The sequence below is a fragment of the Aythya marila genome, assembly GCF_965140915.1.
Source record: "Aythya marila genome assembly, chromosome: 3".
Classification (NCBI taxonomy): Eukaryota; Metazoa; Chordata; class Aves; order Anseriformes; family Anatidae; genus Aythya; species Aythya marila.
Genome location: NC_139044.1, coordinates 50560094 through 50574918, shown reverse-complemented (window position 1 = coordinate 50574918; position 14825 = coordinate 50560094).

Sequence of the window (14825 nt, the reverse complement as noted above, 5' to 3'; positions counted from 1 at the left end):
CCAAAAGGATTTGTATCCAGCTTCACCATGTAATACTCTGGCTTTCTATTCATTTTCAGTATGCACTACTTCAAGATCAACAGGCTGGCTGTTAGGAAAAGAGGGGATGTTCAAGTAATGGTCACAAATATCCAGTATTTACTTCCTGATTCCTTTTAGTGGTTTCAGTTATGTGATTCTTGATAAATAGGTAGTAATAAAAATAAAGGGGAAGAAACACATGGGAGAAAAAGGGTATTGTAATAAAACAGTTTTGGAGCAACTATTATATTTAAGTGCAATTATTCTGGATTTATTTCAACTCAGCTGAGGACAGTATTAAACCCATTGGATTCTTTTACTTCTTGCTACATCTGCAAATCAGCTTGCTGCCTGCAAGTACAAATAATGAGATTTACTGTACATGGGAAAATAACAACAACTATCTCAAAGGCCCCTGAATCATCAAGAAATGTACTTATTTCAAGAACTACTGACTGATATAATAAAAGAGAATGGTAGACAGCTTTCAAAACATAATTCCAGCATTTACATTTTCACAGCTAAGAATTTAGCAGAACTTTTATTATCCACTACCAGAATGGAAAGAAATGTGAAACTTCCACAATGCTTGCACCAAAACATTATACTCCCCCAATGAAAGTTACCCCATGATAATTTGATTTACAATAACAGGTTTGGTGAGTGTTGCCATTGTAAGGCATTTTTCTGCCTTTCAGTAAAAGGATTGCTCTCCCATTTCATCTCATTCTTCCATAGGAAAACACAGCTTTCTGGAAATAATAATCCAGGACAGACCATGGGCCTGCTCTACTCTCTGTGAGCCCTGACACGTTTTGCACATTCAAATGCAGTGGTATTGCACCTCTGTACTGCCCATCACTAATCCTCTTAAAGTCAAAAGATACTCCTCAAATTGCTTGTTCAAAAACTAAAAACCACAACTCAATTACAGCTTCATGTTTTAGTTTTATTTTGCTCTCAATTTTGCATTTTCTCCCCTTTATTTTATTTTATTTTTTTACCTTATGCTTTAAGTACTATTTTGTCAGGAATTCTTAAATCCACTTTTTAAAGTTTATCTTTCCCTCTTCCTTGTGCCCTGTCAATCCCTTTTGTCTTTGAACTACGATGATAGCTGTTCTTGATATCTCAGCATGCAAGGGGGGGGGGGGGGGGGGGGGGGGGAGGGAAGGAACAGAGTAGTTTTGCAGAGGAATTGATCCATTTCTGTACTACAGAGATTACCATAGTATAAATTAATGCAATAATTTATTTTAGAATCCAGTCAGTGAATACATGGAGTCAATCTAAGGTTAAGTATACCACAAAAATTTTGATTCTGGAAATACTTAGAGCCTAGGGTGCTCCATACCCCTCCAAGCTGATCGGTAATAGCACAAGAGAGCAGGTCCAAAACAGGAAGCATGTCCAAAAATCAAAGCAATGTGACACTGTGTTAAGTGCTGCCAACAGTGGCTGCAAAAGCATTCTTGCAGCAATCATAGGATTTCTGTGTAAACAGCCAAGGCATGTGCCCTCTCTCAACTGAGCTGCCTCGTAAGCATCTGACTGACAGCTTGCTGCTTTTAATGAACTGGAAAATCTATATGTTTCCTGCCTCTGCAGATATAGGCAAGTTCAGCTCTACAAGAAATCATGAGCTGCTTTCCTTACCTTTGCCCTCTCCATCATCCCACTCCCTTTAATTACCCAAAGCAAACTGCTAAAAAAAACAAAGGCTTGTTCTTCATTGTGAAAGGTTTTCTTGACGCCTAAGACCCATCACTCCATCTTCTCCAGTAGCTTTGTGTCATTCAGACAGAAGACTCAGATGTGTTTGGAAGCCTCAAGGACTCGCTGACAAAAGCTTTTATTCCCAAATGAAATGGGCTCTTCTTTTTAATTCTTAATATGTTTGTATTCATTAGCAAGATGACATTTTCCACAGAACTCTGCCTACAGAATGGGGCATATCACATTCATGCCACGACTACCCTACAAATAGCCATGCTGACTCAGGGCTGCTGGAGCCAGTGAATATTTACATAATGAGTAAATAAGGTCTTGCACACTGTGGAATAAAGATAAAATTAGAAGACAGGCAAGTCAGTTAATTTTTTTTTTTTTTTTTTTTTTTTTTACATCAATGGCTATTAGAACTGGGAAAAGTGCTTTGATTAAAAAAAAATAGTGGGCAAGGGGGGAAAGCTCTAGCAAAGCTATTTCCTTAGCAAGAGACTGCAAGGCAGGATGAGGATGTTGCTGAAATTCTTCCTTGCTGTAAAATTAAATTAATCTCCATTTAGAGCTGCCAAAACACTGCAACCGGCACCACTTAACTGTGTGGCAAGATTCTAGATTCTTTATCCCACTCTACTTTTAAAAGGTTGCATATAATTTCTATTCTTTACCCTTCCCTCACTTCTGCAGTTGTCACCAGCCCAAAAAACATGTTGGCAGACAGGCGTGCCTGATTTCCTTCTGGCAGCCCCTCTGCTAAGAGCATCTCTATGCTAGCCCAAGTACAGCCAGCCTCTGACACCCCTCTTTGGGACAGAGCGCTTCATACAAGTGCTCACAGAGGGCAACTGGGATACTTGCCAATCTCCTGCTGAAGGAGCAGAAATAACTGTCTGTGATGGAGATTTCTAACTTTGTGCTCTGACGCTAGACTAAAAGTGGAAGCTGTTGTTCTTACTAGTTGCAATCTCAAAGCTCGTCCAAGTTCTAGCTTCCTGGACCTCAGGCTGTGGGTGAAAGGACCAGCCCTTCCCTCCAGAGGCCTGCATGACAACAATCAAAACATCTGCTGCTTCAGTTCTGCTCTGTGAAATATCCATAAAGAAGCACTCTAGCTTAAAACAAACACTATTCTTTCTTCTTTATATATATACTTTATTTATTTATTTAAAAAAAAAAAAAAAAAAAAAGAACAGCATGCTCAGACATTTTAACAACTTGTTCTCATTTTGAGAAACAGCCACTTTTTACAGTGCAAGGATGTTGCGCTTGAACACCAGTGCTCTCAACGTATCCTATGACATTTACTTTTCTCTATTGGTTCCAAAGAAAACATGCTATACCCTACGCAACAGAAAGTGGAAAAACCTATATCTCATCATGAGCCTGCACTTGCAACACTGCCAAACTAAACAATCCAGGGTAACCGGACACTACGTCTTTCATCACTACACAACTTTCATCCCTCACTTGTCCTCACTTAGCATATACGAGGACAAGAACTTGAAGATTTTTCACCAAAGTCCTGTAGCTTTCTGTGCTCTGCTTCATCCCTAGAAATAAGATTGAAGTGATTTGTGTGTAATAAACATACTGAATGGTTTGAAGTGTAAATATATTTTTTCCCATTTGAGAAATTTTAGAAGTAATGCACTGGTGGGAAATCATTTTTGCTGATGTATTTAACTACAAAAGTCATAAGCAAATTTCATAGCTGAGTGAAAAAAACAGTTTGTCCTTATTTTTATAAAAGTCTTTTATAATGAATTTAGTACTTGGAAGACATGGGCTTTGCAGTTTTAAAAGCTCTCTATTTTTCCAGAGAGAAGAGAAAACAGACAAATGATGCATGTTTTTAAACTCAATCCATCCCAGTGCAGAGGGAAATCAAAGTGACTGGTTTCAGGTTATCTGCTACTTTATTAGTTAGAACCTCCAGCTCTTTTTACTCCCTAGCACTCCCTTCAGGGGTCATATTGAACAGTGTCCCACTCTATAGGCCATTTAAACAATAGGAAAAGTAAGCAACATGGTCTGCTGGGAAAGCTTTGTATTTTAAAATAGAAGCATTTGGAACTGTTTTTAAAATAAAACCAATCTTATAGTTCCTTCTCCTGATTATGAAAATGAGATTTTAAACAGCCTCAGGAAAAGCAAGTTACAGTCACCATATCAGTCACAAACATGCCACTATACATGTTTCTGTCCTCTTAGGTATACACACATGCATTTTTATCCACAAGTTTCCAATGATACTCAGTTTCAAGTACGAGTACTGTCATTCAAAAACACTTCCTTACTGTAGAGCACATCAGTTTTCAGCAACGGAGTTCAAGAATCACGGAACTGTAGGGGTTGGAAGAGAAGTCAAGAGAACATCAGATCCAACCCTCCCGCCAAAGCAGGTTTCCTAGAGCAGGTTGCCTATGTAGGCACCCAGATGGTCCTTGAATATCTCCAGAGAAGGAGACTCCACAACCTCCCTGGGCAGCCTGTTCCAGTGCTCCGTCACCCTCACCGGGAAGTAGTTATTTCACATGTTGGTGTGGAACTTCCTGTGATCCGTTTTGTGGCCATTGCCCCTTGTCCTGTCCAAACCACTGAAAAGAGGTTGGCCAAATCCCTCTATCTCCCATGCTTAAGATACTTGTAATTGTTAATAAGATTCCCTCTGTCTTTTCTCAAGGCTGAACAGGCCCCAGGTCTCTCAGCTTTTCCTCATAGGGAAGATGCTCCAGACATCTGGAGCATCAGGAAAAATAAGGGAGAAATTACGTTATTTTTCAAATTCTATTAATAGAACATATTTTTGAAATTACAACCTGTACTCAATACTAATATATCTACCCTTATGAATCTAATGCTCAAGTAAAGTATCTTGTTTATTCACAAGGTACAGTTGATCAAGTAGATTGGTGCATTACCATACTAAATCATTTAGCACAACCTTCCTTTCTCTTTTTAAAAAATCGTTCTTTGTTAACTTCACTAAAAAAAGTCTCTCCCACACAAAGAAAACTCAAAATTAATTATTCAGAAACATAATATGTAAAGCATCATAATATAACATGAAATAAAACACTAATTATATTGGAAGCTTCCCTAATAATTGTCAACAAAACCTTATATTAACTTGGCAAGATCCTGTAGATTTTGACAAATGCAAATGCCAGCTAATACATTTTGACAAGTAGTAGACTGGAAGAAGAACATCTTGAAATACTGCGAGAAATATGAGACCACACTAACTGTTGTGTAAATAGTCATTTTTCAAAATGCTTTAAATATTAAAGAGCTGTCAGATTATCTCCTGAAATGCCAACAATTTAATAGATTTATTAGTCTGATGCATTTAATTTTTGTAATAATTTAGTTAATATTGCTGTACATATCTCAAGGGTCTCAATTCTGGGCTATTTGTACATAGCACAAGAGATATTTAAAACAGAAGTTAAAGTTATCATTTTAAATATACATCTATGCACATTATAGTCATTTTGTGCTGCAGCTTCACATGCCATTCCATTTGTTTCCCATCTTATTATATAAAAGACCCTTTTGATCAAAGCCTTAATTTTTTCCATAATTATTCAGTCCAAAAAGCAGTAAAACATAGGGTTTGCAAAGAGTCCAAGAGAGTGCTCCATTCTCTTTCTTCACTTACAATATTTGTCTGTACGCAAAGACAATTAAAGTAGGAGAGATTTTTTCTTATTTTCATCAGTTTAAGTAGGGAATATTCAGCCACTGCTTTTAATATCTTGCAGAACAATGCTTTAGGCAACTGCAGTTATCATGTTCAACTGCATTCTGCTTTTTGGATTAGATTTAAATTCAACCACATTTTTTTTTCCCATTTTCTATTACATTTCCTGGCTCCCCGTCCCCCACTCTCTCTAAACAAACAGAAAACAAAGAACTATGATGAGCTTATTCAGGGCAGCATAGACACACACACACAAGAATATTTCTGAATAGATTTGCATTACTACAGTCCAGTGGAAACACTTAGTAAAGTGGTTGTATTTTATATTCATTGAAGCAGACACGGCTTGGTATTAAAACTTAAGATCCTGAATAAAGTCTTCAGAGACAGCAAATACAGAAGTGACTTCTGGATGAACTGCAGGAAAAAGATACAATTAACAAAATAATGAGGAGCAAAAAAAGGTAAGGTAAAATGATGGGAGAGGAAAGTATACAGTATCCATGCCCCCAGAAACTGATCAGTGAGACAAGCATGATCTATAATAATGCGAGACAATTAATCAATTTGACTGTTTTTAACATACACTAGGAACCTGAAAAAAATATGTATATTTAATTATATTGTATTCCTAAAGCTTGCTTGGAAGAACTTGGGCCTTTCATGCCAATCACCAGATACTAGTATGGCTGATCCCCCAAGACACAAATGCTTCCTCTAAGAGAGGAAGGCAAACATCTTTGGGAAGGTCAGATCCTGCAGAATACTTTTGTTGTTAAAAAAACACAAATCACACAACCCCAAACAAACAAAACCAGATCAAGTTGCTTACTGTAAGAGGTGACAGCACAGAGGGTTGTAAATGGAAAGGCACAGGGGTACCCCAAGCTCCATCAGTCCCCGCCAGCAGCCCAGGATGGATGGGCAGCAGAGCCTGTTCTGCCCAATGATGATGGGTCCTAGTCCACTGGCCCCAGGGCAGAGTCAGTCTCCAGACTGCATAATCCACACCTGATTAATTGAGATCAGACAGGTACCATTTTGTGACGTTCAAAATATGAACAAAGTGATGGAAAGGTTTGGAGCTGGGGAATACTTTCAAGAGCAGAGCAACCACCATACAATGTTTAAGCTTTTCTTTTTCTATACTAACATATGAGCAAACACAACATTTCCTTGTCCACAAAGACAAAATTCAGCTCCTGAACACCACCTGAAATTGTTCTTCAATAACTACCATCTTTTACCTGACATTTAAAGACAGCACAGCATTATACTGAAACTTTTTTTTTTTTGGTGAAAGTAAATGTTTTTTTCCCATAACCTCTAAATTTTTAAAATAGTTTCCCCATGAAAAACTCAATGCTACCACAAATACCACGAGCAATGATTATTTACTATTTGATTAATGCAATAACTTAATACATGTAGTCCAGTTCAAGTAAGAAACAACTTCACAAACACAACAGTAAGACATTGATATTTTTTTCTCCATGCTTGTGGTTGGTTACATGCATACCATTAATTACACAGATGCACACTGCCCACAGGCAACCTGAAAAATGATTGATAATCACCTTCATGATTTTTCCAGGGCTGCTTCTTTATAATTAACCTTCTAACAGTGAGTAGAATACACATTAGACGTAGTAGCATGATTTGACTGCTTTTCAAAAATATGAGGACAGACCTAAAGTTATACTACTGACAAGATTATGTAAACCTGCATATTCTGCAAAAATATTTACCTGAAAAGATAAAAATAAAGAATCGCCAGTCTCTTTATCAAAAGAATATTTCCACAAGACAAGCTAAACATTCAAAAAGTTGTTTTGATTTTATGCTTATTTATAAATAAGAGTCAAATTTAGAAGAGCTCTTGACCAAGGGATCAGAATTTGGTATTTATATAAACTGTTACTTGTTTTAGAAACCAAGTTTGTAGATAATAGAAAAATCTTGAGTTTCATGCCACTAGTAAAGGATATACCTACTATTACTAATATCAAACAAACAAGGTTCCTCTAGGTTTTTGTTTATTTTTGTTTCATAGCAGCATCTATTGCAGTGGAAGGATTTTCAGGACAATATAAATATACAAACCATCACTTAAAGTACATTATATAAGGTAAATCACATACTAACGCATGTGTTTTGACATTAACAACTTAAATTTCTGCAAACCCCACACATACTAAGCTGTAGATAAGTTTTATTTAATTTTCATCTCAGAGTAAATAACACACCCTCTTCACAATTTGTTGTGGAACGTTTTGACTTTCTACAAGCAGATTTTCTCTTCATCTGTTTTGCACACTGGAAGGGGATGGGAAAGGATGTAGCATGTGCTACTAATATTTGAATGAAACTGAATTCATTTCCAAGTTGTTTTAATTTTCTACTCCAATTAACAGTAATTAGACCAGAGAGCAAAATAAATTCCTATATTCTTCAGCGTACTCAAATTTATTAAACACACAACTAAAGATTCTCCATAGGGAGTATATTAAGTGAGAGGAAATAGCCACGTTATTTTGCCTTTTTTTTTTTTTTTTTTTCTGTGCTTCTCATTTCTGGAGCTTTTAGATGTAATCCTTCAAACTGCCCTCTCAGCCTCTACCTCTTCCATTGTGAGGGAAAAGGGAATACACTGCTGCCTATCATGTGTCATTTGCCTACCATTTTTTTCCAGGCACACAGACTCTTCAAGTTATTGAAAACATTTAGACTTCAGATTCTAGATTTTGTTATTCTTTGGTTTACAACCTAGTGAAGATTCTGGCACCAGACTGGAAGGGTCCACAGATGCATATGGTTGAAGAAAAACTAACATGGAGCCATGGAAATGAAAGCATGGTAGCGTACCCCTCCTTTGAAATAAAATGTTAAGTATTTAAGTGCACGTCAAAGTAGGTAAAACTACGCCATGTTAAATAAAGTGAGCAAATCATCAAGGCAAGAGCTTGATGTATTCTGTCACTAGTTCTCCTTCTTCCTAATTATACAAATTAAGGATGGCTATAATAGGTGTTACAAGACTGACCATGGTTACAACTCAAGTAGCAATTTTTTTAATTACCATTCCACATTAAAAAAAATAGGTTTACCTAATTTAGTTTAGTAAAAACAAATAATTTATAAGCTTAGAATTCTTGGGACGCTCTTCAGTTTCAGGACTGGGAAATGTGTTTGTCCCTTATGTTACAGATGATTCATATGTCTCTGATAATTCTCTCCCTACACATGCGATCAAGTAGTTTAAAATCTTACAATTTTAATATTTTAGTTTCATAATGGACTTCAGTCTCAATCATCTATATTTGGCTCTAGGACTTATAGGTATGCCAACTTAAACACATGCTAAAGTATCTCTAGGAATGTCATCTTTACTGTGGGTATGAAAACAAAGTTTGGGATAATCTGAAAACTTTGTGTAGCATCTTATTTAGAATTTCTATTTATTTTAACACCCAAGAGTCTATCTTTATTATCTGTATTTTTATTTCAACATATGATAATGCTAGATATCTTGGATGTACACAAGTCAATGGGGCCAGATGGGATCCACCCGAGGATACTGAGAGAACTGGCAGAGGAGCTGGCCAAGCTGCTTTCCATCATTTATCAGCAGTCCTGACTATCAGGGGAGGTCCCAGTTGACTGGCAAACATGATGCCCATCTACAAGAAGGGCCGGAAGGTAGACCAAGGGAACTATAGGCCTGTCAGTTTGACCTCAGTGCCAGGGAAGTTCATGGAGCAGATTATCTTGAGTGTCATCACATGGCACTTAAAGAGCAACCAGGTGATCAGGCCTAGTCAGCATGGGTTTATGAAAGGCAGGTCCTGTTTGACAAACCTGATCTCCTTCTATGACAAAGTGACATGCTTGGTGGAGGAGGGAAAGGCTGTAGATGTGGTCTGCCTTGACTTCAGTAAGGCTTTTGACATCATTTCCCACAGCATTCTCCTCAAGAAACTGGCTGCTCATGGTCTGGACTGGCATACGCTCCGTTGGGTTAAAAACTGGCTGGATAGCCAGGCTCAAAGAGTTGTGGTGAATGGAGTCAAATCCAGTTGGAGGCCAGTTACTAGTGGCATTCCCCAGGGCTCGGTCCTGCGGCCAGTCCAGTCCTCTTTAATATCTTTATTGATGATCTGGCTGAGGGCATTGAGTGCACCCTCAGTAAGTTCGCAGATGACACCAAGTTAGATGCGTGTCGATCTGCTCGAGGGTAGGAAAGCTCTGCAGGAGGATCTGGATAGGCTGTACCGATGGGCTGATGTCAACTGTATGAAGTTCAACAAGGCCAAGGTCTTGCACCTGGGGCGCAACAATCCCAAGCAGAGCTACAGGCTGGGAGAGGAATGATTGGAAAGATGCCTGGCAGAGAAGGATCTGGGAGTATTGGTGGATAGTCGGCTGAATATGAGCCAGCAGTGTGCTCAGGTGGCCAATAAGGCCAACGGCATCCTGGCTTGCATAAGAAGCAGTGAGGCCAGCAGGGCTAGGGAAGTGATTGTCCCCCTGTACTCGGCTCTGGTGAGGCCGCACCTCGAGTACTGTGTTCAGTTTTGGGCTCCTCGCTACATGAAGGACATGGAGGTGCTCAAGTGAGTCCAGAGAAGGGTGAAGAAGCTGGTGAGGGATCTGGAGAACAAGTCCTACAAGGAACGGCTGAGGGAGCTGGGCTTGTTCAGCCTCGAGAAAAGGAGGCTCAGGGGTGACTTTATCACTCTTTATAAGTACATTAAAGGAGGACTTAGCAAGGTGGGGGTTGGTCTATTCTCCCACGTGCCTGGCAGGATGAGGGAGAAATGGGCTAAAGTTGTGCCAGGGGTGTTTTAGGTTGGATGTTACGAAGAACTTCTTTACCGAAAGGGTTGTTAGACATTGGAACAGGCTGCCCAGGGAAGTGGTGGAGTCACCATCCCTGGAGGTCTTTAAAAGACATTTAAGATGTAGAGCTTAGTGATATGGTTTAGTGGAGGACTTGTTAGTGTTAGGTCAGAGGCTGGACTCAATGATCTTGAGGTCTCTTCCAACCTAGACAATTCTGTGATAGATTTTCAAAGTTATAGCTTATACTATGGTAAGCTCCAATTTCACTGAGAACAAGAAAAATGAAGGGAATTCTATGCAAAATAAAATTATGCTAAAGCTAACTAAGCTTAACTTGAACTATACTTCAAGTTAGTTACAGCTTCCAAAATATACATAACTTAACACAAATTTAAACCTTCTAATATACATAAGTAAAGAAGAAAAAAGCTGATTGATGATCTGTGGCTAAGAGTCATTATACAGGAAGACAGCCTCCAAAGCAAAACAATCGCAACCTCAGTCTCAGGAGGGCAGGTTCAACAGAAGGGGAGAAGGGAAAAACACGTAATGGGCAAATCCTTACTAAGACATTTAATATTATCAAGCATGCATTATTAGACTCGCTACAGCCAGAAGATCTGCTGAAGAATGTTTGGTTTTGACCATGCTTAGTCTAGCCAACATGTTTTGAAATGCTAGGGGATCATTCAATGTAAATTTAGCCAGTCAAGTCACAAGCTAGAGGAAAAGCCTGTGGTTGACCTTGTCCAGTCAACATTTTGAGTATTAATTTTAATGTTTGGCACATGGAATCATTTTGTTAATAAACACAGGGCCTCCCATGCCACTGTTGGCTGGAGCCAAAACATATCTGCCAATCATTCTCACCAACCCACGTCCACTTTGAATCACAGAATCACAGAATTTTTCTAGGTTGGAAGAGACCTCAAGGTCATCGAGTCCAACCTCTGACCTAACGCTAGCAGTCCCCACTAAACCATATCCCTAAGCTCTACATCTAAACGTCTTTTGAAGACTTCCAGGGATGGTGACTCCACCACTTCCCTGGGCAGCCTGTTCCAGTGCCTCACAACCCTTTCAGTGAAGAAGTTCTTCCTAACATCTAACCTAAAACTCCCCTGGCTCAACTTAAGCCCATTCCCCCTCGTCCTGTCACCAGGCATGTGGGAGAACAGGCCAACCCCCACCTCGCTACAGCCTCCCTTGAGGTACCTAAAAAGAGCGATAAGGTCACCCCTGAGCCTCCTCTTCTCCAGGCTGAACAAGCCCAGCTCCCTCAGCCGCTCCTCGTAGGACTTGTTCTCCAGGCCCCTCACCAGCTTCGTCGCCCTTCTCTGCACCCGCTCAAGCACCTCGATGTCCTTCTTATAGCGAGGGGCCCAAAACTGAACACAGTACTCGAGGTGCGGCCTCACCAGAGCTGAGTACAGGGGGACGATCACCTCCCTAGCCCTGCTGGTCACACTGTTTGTGTCACACTTTGTTCACAAACTTATTCACAAGCATGTTTTGCTTTCAACAGAAAGCCAATGAATATTCAAGAGAAACAAATATAATCAAAGATTTGTTTTCCCCCTTTCAGAATATGTGCTCATCAAATCAAATTTCCAAGTTTCTGTATACAGTTGTCTGCCTGTTTGTCAAACATACAGAAGATCTGACAGCCACACAAAGCATGCATGTTCTCTTCAAGGGGCAGCAAGGAAGAATTGCTTCAGCCACAGGACTCATCTGTTGATCTTACAAAACCAAAAAAAGAAGTGTTAGATTATGGAATGGTGCAAGGCAAAGTGAAACTGAACAGTCACTTGAGGATCCAGGTGAGGATCACCTACTAATAGATGCTTATGCAAGGAATTTGGAAATACTTCAAAGATAAGGTATTATTCAGGGGAAATAATGGCAAATACAGTTATACTAAAACTTAAAGTAAAAAGACAAAGGAAAAAGCATGTTTATGCTGGCTGTGAAGAATAAACATGCTACTTCAGTGTTACAGGTCCCCCCTCCTCAAAGGACTTCCAACAGGAAAATACTTTTAGGACAATATTTAAATAAAAGTGAAGACCCCACACAATCTCATGTGAGCACTTGCATTGCTGAACAAGACTCAGAATGATTTTTCAGGGACTGAGCAGACTTCATATTCTTAGACAGTTTTACTGAATTAAACCATTAGTATGGAAGAACTGCTAGAAATGGTAAACATGTACAGCCATTCGATTAAATGCAGAAAACAGTGGTGCCTGACATTTTGTCCCTGTGATGTACTATTTTATCCTGTACATATTTTAAAGACTGTTTCAGTTCTGAAATATATATATATATATTTTTTTTTTATAGAAGGCATGATACAAAATACATCCATAAAAGACTTTTCAGGTCCTGAATTATGTTTAAAAGTTTATTTCCTTCCTAATGTTCCACTGGAATGACTTTTTGGCAGAACTAGCTGGAAAGCAGAAAACAGATCTAAACGCAGTTTAACCCATTTGCCTCCCTTCAGAAATTAATACTAATATTTATTTAAACAAAAAAAAAAAAGTTTTCCCAAAGCTACAAGCTACAGATTTATTTTTTTAAAAAATTTGCTTTTCTTAATTTTCTCTTTGATATTTGTTTCCCTAAGAAAGTCAAGGGAAATTACTTGAAAAAAACAGCTGACAACTCCAACCTCTCCCCCCCCCCCTTCAGCTGGTTGATGGGATTCTTTATACAACTTCCAATAGCAGTTTTCAGAGGGAAAGATTGCTAGTAGCCCGATTCTGTAGTACACTTTAATGTGCACTATCCAGCACAGTCCTGTACTTTTTTTTTTTTGTCTCAGTAACTGCAGAAACAGAATTAAATATAGAGCATATTTACATGAGAGCTTGATAAATATATATTTCATAACTTGAGATGATCACCAACTATGGTATTGGTTGCAGCTATTGGACCAAGCCCAAAATAATAAAAAAGATTAAAGCTGTCCAGTTTAGTATCATTCTCCACAGTAAAAGTGAAGATGCCTAAGGTTTGAATGAAAAACAAGTGTCAGTACAAGACATGCAACACAGTAAGCCAAGAGATGCTCATGAGGAAAATTATTGGAAACTCAAAAAAAAGAAAACCACCCTTCCTTGCTCTTCAGAAAAGGTATTACCTTTATTGTGGGATATGTAAAATATAATGCTTTGTTTTATACCCACTCCAATTTTTAGAAAACAACCTCCATGGGATTAACACTTCAAACATCTGGCTGTTTCCTTAACTTCAGAAGTATGAAGAAGAAACACTTTCTATTCTAGTAGAACAGCTCATTTGTATAAAACTAACCTTACAGTGTTTATAGACCCTTATATTAGAAAGCCAGTTAATTGCTCAGCATAGCAGTTCTATTAGAGCACAGCAGCTTTATCAGTACCCTGCCCAGCTATATTCATTACTACAGAGTATATGGAAATTATTTCACAGAAAGACTTACAAAGTTCTACAAGTTATTGCAATCCTCCTTCCAACTAACTACTTTTCACATGACAAAGGAGTAAATAACATACAATTTAGAAACCTAATTTTATATGCAAGTGAAACACACCCAGGATTTTGCAGCATTTTACCCTCTACTACAACTCAAAGCGGTGACTTGGAGATTTGGTGGCACTTGTTAGAACTGTTCAACAGAGGGACCTCAACTTTTAAGTGCATCCTTTGGCATTAATTAAAAAGTTAAGCCAGAATCCTACCGTGTAATTTGTCATACCAAGTATTTATTTTGAAAAAAGAAAAAATGGTTGTAGCTCACACAAAAACAGGTGTCTTTTCTTTCTTATAAATGGTATTAAAGAGAAAAATAGAAGTAGCAGTGGCAAGTTTCTACAGATACTATAAGAACAGATGAATCAGATTGTTGTACTGTAACTATTTAGGGCACTATGACCTTTCTGCCTACTACCTGGGGGAGGTTTGAGTAATTCCTCCAACAAAGATTTACTTTGGACACTTCTGCTGCATCAAAAATTCAAAAGCAAAGATCTCTTCTGAATTGCACCTTCAATGAACTACATTAAATGGGTTGTCTTCAAAGCTGATGTGAATTCTCTGCAGCTTTACTTGTTCTTTGTTGTGTGTTCCCACAACACAGCAAGTTACCAGGAGCAGCACGAGCTCAGGGTTGACACGTGCTGATAAGGAATTCCAATTTGCAACCCGCTGTCAAACTCTGTGCTAGTATTTCAAGTAATAAGAATAATACTAAAACTGCAGTTTGAGGAAGAGAGAACACCCCTCTGCAAGTAATGGAAAGTTTAGGATAACAGATAAGCCATCAGAATTTGACAGAAATTGTATCATCATATCATTCTGTAAATAGTACGTTCATCTGTGGATGTATATGGACTGGCACTTGTAATAATTAATGAAGACTTCTAGAGCATCCATGTAATTTCTACAACAACAAAAAATATCGTATCTTATGACTGTAAATCACTCCATTACATAGGGCCCTATAATTAAAGAGTTCAAGCCACTTAATTTGCAATATTCAAATAAA